This window comes from Artibeus jamaicensis, unplaced genomic scaffold, assembly GCF_021234435.1.
Source record: "Artibeus jamaicensis isolate MK-2021 breed Jamaican fruit bat unplaced genomic scaffold, CSHL_Jam_final scaffold_3222, whole genome shotgun sequence".
Taxonomy (NCBI): Eukaryota; Metazoa; Chordata; class Mammalia; order Chiroptera; family Phyllostomidae; genus Artibeus; species Artibeus jamaicensis.
Window position 1 is genome coordinate 6,780,567 of NW_026522038.1, and position 10,171 is coordinate 6,790,737.

Sequence of the window (10,171 nt, forward strand, 5' to 3'; positions counted from 1 at the left end):
AGCAACAAGAGATAAGGGGACAGTCACCTACAAAGGACTTTCCATCAGACTGTCAGCTGATTTCTCAAAAGAGACCTTGCAGGCAAGAAGGGGCTGGAAAGAAGTATTCCAAGTCATGAAATCCAAAGACCTACATCCAAGATTGGTCTATCCAGCAAGGTTTTCATTTAGAATGGAAGGGCAGATAAAGTGCTTCTCAAATAAGATCAAATTAAAGGAGTTCATCATCCCCAAGCCCTTATCATATGAAATGTCAAAAGGACTTATCTAAGAAAAAGAAGATAAAAAATATGAACAATGAAAGGACAGCAAACTCACAGTTATTAACAACCACACCTAAAACAAAAGCAAACTAAGCAGACAGCTACATCAGGAGCGGAACCACAGAAATGGAGATCACATGGAGGGTTAGCAACAGGGGAGTGGGAGGAGGAAAAGGGGGGGAAGATACAGAGAATAAGCAGCATAGACGGTGGGGAGAAAATAGGGGGAGGGCAATAGTAGTGTGGGAAATGTATGAGCTAAAGAACTTATGACATGTGGACATGAACTAAAGGGGGGAAGTGGGGGGAGGGGTGTGCAGGGTAGAGGGGAATGAAGGGGGGGAAATGGGACAACTGTAATGGTATAATCAATAAAATATATTTTAAAAAATCAGAAAAAATAATAAAAATAAATGCATGAACACTTAAAACATGGCTATTTAAATATGTAAACATTTAAACTGTGAAAAATGTCTCAGAGAGACATAAAAAGATATTGAGTCTGTGAAACAAGAAAGGGATGCTACAACAAAAAAAATTCTAAGACCAAAAAGAGCTGTGAAGATGAAAACAGGATCAGAAAAATAAAATGTGATGTCATAAAAGTTTACAGAGAGAAAGAGCAAATGAGAGTAGAAATCAAGAAAAAGACACGACCCAGGAAAACAAGAGACCCAACATGGGAGACAAACAAAAATTTCTCTAAGGATACTGACAAGCGGACAGAAGGCTCAGAAATGGGTGTACCCCCCCCCAAAAGAAAAGAAAAACAGGAAGGAAGGAAGGGAGGAAAGGTAAAAGGGAGGGGTCAAAACAGAAAGGAAAGATATAATAGACTAAATTGAAAGAACATTAGTAATTCTCTGAAAACTGGAGACTAAATTAGTAAAAGTCTCTAAAAATCACACAAAAAAGAGAGGCAATTATTAAGTCCAAGAAATTATGTGATTAGATTAAACAACATGGCTCAGCTCTGAAAAATGTTTACTTAGTTGTAACACTGGACATTATTTAACCAAAACCTATATTGAGAGGTGAGTGAAAGCAGTGGGTAGGTGGAGAGGGAAGAAGAGGATGTTGCAGGTTCATAGAGCTGAATTCACATCTTCTACAAGAGCTCCTATAAAATAGCAAGGAATAGAAGTCTAGGGATGTTGTTTTTGAACAGAAGTAAATAGCAAAACAATTTGCTAAAAAAAATTAGAAGTGATACCCTTGAAGTGTGGGGATTGGGGAAGAATGGAGTAGAAGCTGGTAAGAAATTTCTGTTATTATTAGCTCAATAGTTTTATTTCAAATCTTAAACTATATATATACATATATATGCAAAATGTTATAATTATATATACATATGTACTGCTTTAAAAGAGATTGAAATTTAAATTAAAAAATCAATATTAAGTAAATAGTTACACTTTACAAGACTAAAAAGACCAGTTAGACACTGCAGAGAAATCAGAACACATGTAGGTCTAATATGAGATCATTTAACCCACAAAGAAAAGGAAAGCCCCAAAGGTCATTGCCTAGAAACAGTGTAAAGTATGAAAATGTGTAATACCACTGAGACAGTTTCTATCTCTGGCTGGAGTGTTTTAATTGTGTCTCAAATCAGATACACTCTGGAATTCTGATAGTTTCAACCAATCAATTTTCACATAAGACTTTGGCCCTTCCTTACACATGAAAAGTGTTAAGCACCTGTTTACTTATTATTTGTACAGAAAACTGAATGAAAAAATAAATGAAGTCTCTATAGTCTCTTTGAAGACTTGGTATACATCGGTGGTCAAGGGCGTTCAATGTGCTCCCAAAGAGATAAGCTTACTGGGAAGGGCCAGGGTCAAGGTGATCAGAGGCAGAGGAGCAGCTAGTCGCAAGCAAAGGGATGGAATAGTTGCCTCTGCCAGTGTCCAGGTGGGAAGACTAGAAAGACAACATAAGTGTCCTATTCCTTTGCTACTTATTAGAAATTCCCAAGAATGTATTTTAAAATATTTATGCTTCTTTCCTAGTTACAAATAGCTTTGCTAACTATAGGTTAACAAAATAGAGAATGTCCAGAAGTATTCAAGACAAAATAGATCTATCTTTACTAAAACTTTGTGGAGTATTAAAATTATCAGCAGCCTTTCTTAGTTTTTTTAAGTCCTGGTACTTGTTTCAATTATATTCTAATAAATATCTAAGGCAAGAGATTTTCCCCAAAAAATGGGAAATGTTTTTGCTGCAATTCCAGAAACATTTTATTTTCCAAATTACTCATTAGCAAAAAAAGAACAACCTTACTATTTGTCAGTATTGTGCTAATATTACAAACCTCAAGAGATTTTTGTAACAATTAGAGATAATTTATGTGAACAGTCAGGCATGTAACAGATGCATAACAATTGTCTTTACTACCACTATCTCTAAAATAGCTTAGACTGCAATCAGGTATAATCTTGAATACACTGTTTCTATTAAGCTCTTTCACAAATAAGGGACAATAGTGGAGAAGAAAAAATGCTAAATACTTTATGGCAACATTAATGCCAAGAATTAGACAAGAATAAGACCCTTGTTCTAAGGTGTGGTACCATTTGGTGCTATTTACCAAATAATCCCCATTTAGGCCCTTCCTAAGCATGTGTTTGAGAGAGAGAGGGCTTTAAATTACTTTTGGACCATGTGTTGTAAGTAGAATATTGTGCACATCATCTGGGCCAAGTATTTAATTGAAAAGAAAGATGATCCAAAGCTCTCTTTTCCATCTGGCAGAGTAACCAGCAATGTTCAAAATGGGGGCCACTCTCTCAGCCCACGCCCCTGAGTGACTACAATATACAGAGCCCTCTGATGACCCATAACTGATATACAATGTGAGCAATAAGTAAAACTTGCTGTAGATTTTTTTAGCTTATTTGTAACTAGCCTAACCTAACTGATAAATAAAGGAAGGCATTTATTGTCTAACTAGCAACCCATCAGATTCTTCCTCTCCCTCTCTCTCTCTCCCTCACTCCCTCTCTCTTGACCTTCCTTGCTCCTCTCTTCTCTTATTTGATCTAAAATAAATAATAATTGTATGGCACTAGATGCCCAGCTGGTATAACATGGCATCAGGAATGTTATGTGCATACTAACGAGTACATACAGAAAGACAGTCTGCAAAGGAAATTCACATAGGATGACAGCCTCATGGAGCTGAGGAACAGGAGTAACTTAAGTGACAGTTTTGTGGTTGCTTTAAGTTGGGCTATACTTTCTATATTTTATTTCTAAGAAAAGTCATTTTATTCTCTCAGCAAGCCTTTTCATTATGTAAGTTAGTTTGAATAGGTTTCTGGTCCTTGCAATAAAGAAAACACTAATTACAAATATGGCCAAAATGTTCATTTAGTTTTTATAGTAAAATAAAAGATATATTTTTCATTTTTACTAGTAACTTTATTGATTTGGATATTTTGAGTATGTCAGCTATCTGCCACATGGTATAACATTGATTGCTCTCAACTGATACCTGGATTTGATCGTTATCCACTTCAACTGATCTACCCAACCATGGAGCATCATCCAGTGAGAAATCTCCAGCAAAAAACTTCACAAACAACTTTTGACATGTTCAATCAGTCACAGCTCCCTCTCCATACACTGCACAAATCTTTTATTTTTTTGCATTTCAGTTGTGCTTTTACATTTCTTGAAGTAACAAAGCATAATACATTGAAAATGTTACATATTTTCTTCCATCCTCAATATTAAAATGGCTACACAAAAATTCACCAATTTTGATAAGTTTATTTTCAATGTATGCTGATATGACACCTGTCACAATACAACCTAACAAAATTATTTACAATGAAGATAAAGACAACTAAGCACTACTACAACCATCTTATAGGAAAATCCAAATGAACTTTTTGGCCAACCCAATAAAACTGGGCCTTGGACCAGAGCAAGGCACATGGTGCCCAGTGTCAGAACAGGTAGAATGTTGTTACGGAGAACAGGGAGAGATTAAAGGAATCATCGTTTGCTCCACAGCCTAGCAGTTAAGTCAGACAGTGCGGTTGCCAGTGGTACACTCAGCAAGCCCACACTCAGATAAGCCTCCATGAGGACGCTGCACCATAAAGAATGTTCATTGCCTGCTTGATCAAATAGGAAAGAAACTGCTCATCCTCCAAACTAAACAAATGCTTGCATTCCATGGAGACAACATCTACATAAAATATGTCATCGTTGAAAAATATGTACATGAAGAGATCTTAACTCAAGGAGAACATTAGGCCCAATCATAGTTCATCTCGTATGAACAAGTGCTGCAGGGAAAACTAAAGCACCTGCATGAATATTTGATTACTTAGCCAGGCCTTTTGTCTAGTTTGTCAAATCCCTCTGTTAGAAAGCCCTATTTCTGACACCAACATAAGAGAACCGGTTTTTCCAATGGATGTTCTTTTGCTCCAAAGAGCGAGCCAGGACTCATACTCACTGTATGTGTCACCATCTCTTTACAGGAGACAGTTGGTAATTACTGCAGGGCTTTGCTCCGGAGGGAGTTTGCCCCTGCAACTTTCACTGATTTGTTTAACTAGCAGTGAAATGTGATTTACATGCCTTTCTCCCAAGGTGGTCTTCTCTAAAAACCACAGCAAAATGATCATCTGCAAGCTGAGCTTGTGGTAAATGAAACCAGGTTTCTTCTTTTCTAAAGTGGAAGGTCTAGTCCTATAGTCTTGATTGCTTTCCTAATTAAAGACTCCAATCATTGCCACAGTACTCATTGGTGGCAAGAACTCTGTAACTGGTTACATATCTCATCCTCATCATGAACCTCCTCATTTCAATTCAGTACAGAGCAAACTCAAACCCACACTGTTGTTGCAGGTATTGAAAATTTCACTTGAGAGTCCCATTCCCCTTTCCATTTGTTCTTCTTTCTTCCCACTACACCTTTACCTTTCTTGATATTAGGTCATCAGGAAAATACAATCATTTCTTTCAGTTAAAAAAACCTAGTCCAAAAGATTAGTATCATGTCCTGTGAATAGAATATCTAGGAATAGCAAAACAACCCAGACCCTAAAATCACAAGAGACTTTGTTTTCTTGGCTCATTTCTCAAATGTAGGATGTGTTGAGATGAAGAAAGTATGCATCACAAGCAGATTCCCCCCATTTGGCTGGAGAGTAGACAGATAAAATTCTACCAAGAATATGAGTCTAAAAATAAAATGAAAGATGCAGGCAACTCTTTCCAGGAGAAAAAAATCACACAAAAACATAAGTGCATCCCAGAAGACCTCATCTTAAAGAAATACTGACTTCCATCTGCCCACACTCTTTATCTTGACCATATGAAAAATTCAGATTCCCCTGAAGATATGCCTTGGTCCCAGCCACTATGGCAACTCAAATCTGAGAGGAACAACAGGGGAAAAAAGGTAACTGGGACCTAGATATAGAATTTGGTACTTTGTATTTCACTAGCAAGCACATATTATGCTCCTTTTCATAAAACAGAAAAGCAAACTGAGGTAGAATAATGGACCTAAGTTTAAACTCAGCCAACAAGACGGTAAGAAAGAAATAAACGCCCTCCTCCACCTGCTGCTGCCTCCTTTTCCTGCTGCTCCTGGTGCTGCTTGTTTGCATGTTCAGTGCAGACCATGTGTGAAGTGGTCCATTCACAAGGAGCATAGCACTCGCCATGCCCCACAAAAAGCCCAAGAAAGGAGTCAAGACCGAGAACAATAAGCATCAATTTGAAGGTGGCAGGCCAAGATGGTTCTGTGGTGCAGTTTAGGAGTAAAAGACATATACCACTTAGTAAACTAATGAAAGCTCATTGTGAACAAGAGGGTTTGTCAATGAGGCACATCAGATTCTGATTTGAGGGGCAGCCAGTCAGTGAAACAGACACCCCTGCACAGTTGGACATAGAGGAGAAGATACAACTGATGCGCTCTGGCAGTAGTCAGGAAGTGTCTACTAAAAAAGGGAACCTGTTACTTTACTTCAGAACTCTGATCCTCCAGACTAAGAAAACTTCCCAATTAGAAACTGACATTGTAGTTGAACAACAATTAATTAATTAATTAATTAATTTACAAGGGGAAGAAAAGAAAACTGCAGTTTGGTTCCACTACATTCTGATGACTACAATATAGTTTTCTCTACCTCTCGTTTTCTCTTTCCCCATTCATTTATTGCACATAAAGTAACTGATGTATGTGCATGAGCATTTGCATTTTTTAACTAAATGGCCAGTGACCGTTTAGTTAAAATGGCCATCCCATGGAGACAGAATGCCGAAAAATACTGGTTCTGTGAAAATATCCCTTCTCCAATAGTGGCATGCTCATTCAGCTCTTATCTTTATATTTCAGTAAGTTATTTTGATTTCATTGTTTAACAAAAAAGAACAACATAAAAATGGAAAAAGGCCTCATTGACAACAGTGTGGTGATTGCTAGGGGATACAAAAGGACTAAAGGAAAAATGCAAAAAAATACAATAAAGATTAAAAAAAGAAATCTCAAAAAAATAAATAAATCCTCACATATCTTGTTTGATTGAGGAATTTTAATGTTTTTCATTTATCATCGTAAAACCAAGGTCATCTGGAAAATATGGTCATTTCTTTTGACTAAAGAAACCTAGTCCAAAAGACTAGTATCATGTCCTGTGAATAGAATATCCAGAAATAGAGAAACAACCCAGACCCATAAGACACTTTGTTTTCTTAGCTCATTTCTCAAATGTAGGATGAGTCAAGACAAGGAAAGTATGCATCACAAGTAAGGACAATTTTGCAACTTTTTTGTATGTAGCTGTTACATGTACAGCAATCTATCTTTCAGTAGGGATAAATTACTCTAGAAGAAATGAATCCTAGATCGTTTTCTCTTCAAGTCAAGCGATTTGTTGTTTAAATAAACTTCTTGTTTAAAAAAAGAAAAAGAAAGAAAGGGAGATGCACACAAGCCCTGACTGTGAACTGGATCATTGCCATCTTTAAAATCCTGTGTGTCACTCAGTTCTGAACCCATCCCAACTTCAAGGAACAAGGTGAAACAGCTACTGCTGAAGAGGATTACAAAGGTGACAGCAAGAGTCACAGCAGTGAACAGGTCATGATCTACTGGCCCAGCTTGGAGATTAAGGAGGCAGGGAGGGAAAAACCATATTGACTCTCTGCCCACCCCACCCCCATCCCTACCCCAACTCAGGTTTTTTTAAATAATTTTATTTAGTTATTTTTCAAGTACAGTTTTTTGTCTATTTCTCCCATCCCAGCCTCCCCCACCCCTTGCTCCCCACCTCCCTCCCATTTCCACCCCCCCCTTAGTTCTCGTCCCTGTGTCCTTCCTATTTGTTCCTCCAAATCCCTCCCCTTTTTCCCCCTTAAATTCCCTTCCCTCTCCCCTCTGGTCACTGTCCCCTTGTTCTCTATTTCAGTATCTTTGTTTTTATTTTGCTTGCTTGTTTGTTTTGTTGTTTAGCTTCCTGTTAAAGGTGAGATCATATGGTATTGTCTACTCAGGTTTTATCGCTTTGCTGAATAGCAATAGCAACATTATTATGCTAACTCAGCTGGTCTAGACAAAAAAAGTCAGTATTTGGTGTTGAATAATAAGGTTCAATTTCTATAATTACTAACTTAGGCAAGAAAGTATCCACCTAACCCATTTTTTCTCAAGAAGGGAGTGCAAGTAAACAGTCATAATTTTATTTTCATCCTCTCAAAATACCTTTACAGTTAGTTATTATACATTCAAAGTTGGTTTTGGTGACAAAAAAATATTGTAAACAAATACACTTGTATCTTAAGATAGAGAAATTATAACTGGTAACATTAGTAATAATATTAAGGTACTCCTCTCTTCATCCTGCCAGGATTCTCACTCTCGTCCCCAACAAAGTACACTAAACCATGCAGCGCATGATGCACTAATGAAGGCCACACACAAGCAGGCCACGCACAAGCAGGCCACACCCATTTTCAGAAAACATATTGTATTTACTTGTCTTACATTCTAGCCAATTTTCTAGAGAAAACTTTTCTTTTTGGGAACCAGTTGCCTAACCTACCCAATATCAATCACAATCAAATTTCATTTGATTGGACATAGCAGAAAGATCGGGCATATTTGACTACTTTATTTCCAAGTTCTTAATTGCCCATTCATCACATATATATATATATATATATATATATATATATATATATATATACAAGTGTGTGTGTGTGTGTGTGTGTGTGTGTGTGTGTGTGTGTGTGTGTGAGAAATGGCAGCTAAGGAGACTCCAGCACTCTCCATAGCCCACAAAAAGCCCAAGAAAGAAGTCAGGACCTACTTCCAATCAAAAAGAAGATAAAAATATGAACAATGAAAGGACAGCAAACTCACAGTTATTAACAACCACACCTAAAACAAAAGCAAACTGGGAGGACAGCTAGATCAGGAATGGAGCCACAAAAATGGAGATCACAAGGAAGGTTAGCATTAGGGGAGTGGGAGGAGGAGAAGGGGGTAGAAGGTACAGAGAATAAGTAGCATAGACAGTAGGGGGGGAAGGCAAGAATAGTATGGGAAATGTAGAAGCTAAAGAACTTGTGACACATGGACATGAACTAAAGGGGGGGAATATGCGGGGAGGGGGTGTGCAGGGTGGAGTGGAATGAAGGGGGAGAAATGGGATAATCAGTAATGGCATAATCAGTAAAATATATTTAAAAAAAAGAAGTTGAGACAGAACAATAATCATCAATTTATATATATAAGTATATATAATAATTATAAATGAATATATATGTGATGGTGAAGAATATATATGTGAGGCAAAGAAGTTGTACATATTTTGAACAAAGTAGAAGAAACAATGAAATAATTGAGTTAGGACATTACTGGGCAAGTGAAGCAGTCACAGCCCATAGTTCAGGGAGGGGCCTTCGATAAGTACTCCCAGGGCTGACGGCTGCCTGGTTGAATATGACATAGATGAAGTGGTGTAGGATGAAGATTCACCTTATCAGAACATCAAAATTCTGCACTCAAAGCAGTTTGGAAACATTTTCATCCTTAGTGGAGATGTTAATCTGGCAGACAGTGATTTGGCATATACCCAGGCCATCATAAGCAAGCAAAGAAGATTACACTGGCAAAGACCTGCTGATTCTGGGAGGCAGAGATGGGGACATTTTATGTGAAATCATCAAATTGAAACCAACGATGGTCACTATGGTAGAGATTTACCAAATGATGATTGATGGATGTAAGAAATACATGTGGAAAATGTGTGGTGACATCTCAGACTAAAGGAGATTGCTATCAGGTTCTAGTAGAGGACTGTATTCCAGCACTCAAGAGATACACCAAAGAAGGGAGAGAGTTTGATTATGTGATTAATGATTTGACAGCTGTTCCAGTCTCCACATCTTCTCTGGAAGAAGATTCCGCATGGAATTTCCTCAGACTGATTTTTGACCTTTCCATGAAAGTACTGAAACTGTATGGGAAATATTTTACACAAGGGAACTATGTCAATTTGTAAGAAACCCTGTCAGTTGATGAAGAACAGCTTGGGCACCTGTATTGTCCTTTGGAATTCTCAAAGGGGATTGTCTGGGTCCCTTCATACTCAAAACTGTACATATTTTACACTGTTTGGAAGAGATCAGTATCCCTAACCAGGTGTGCTTACAAACAGCCTCCCTGACCATCTCATGCTGTCCATGACATCAAAACAAGTCAGGCAATTGATTGTGAATTCCTCCAAAGTTTTCTTTTTTGATCATTATTTTTAACTTAAGAAAGCAAATTTAATATGTATATTTTGATGAAGTAGGATGCTGAAGGATGATTAGATAGCATAGCAAAAGCCACTAAAGGCACTGAATCCCTAGAATGTGATTTTCAT

The 10,171-nt window shown here is 37.5% G+C and overlaps 1 pseudogene; it reads left to right on the forward strand.

Moving 5' to 3' along the window:
- The window catches only part of LOC119057840 (spermine synthase-like), a 54,848-nt pseudogene extending 44,878 nt beyond the window's left edge, over positions 1-9,970 (forward strand).
- The last annotated feature ends 201 nt before the right edge of the window (positions 9,971-10,171 follow it).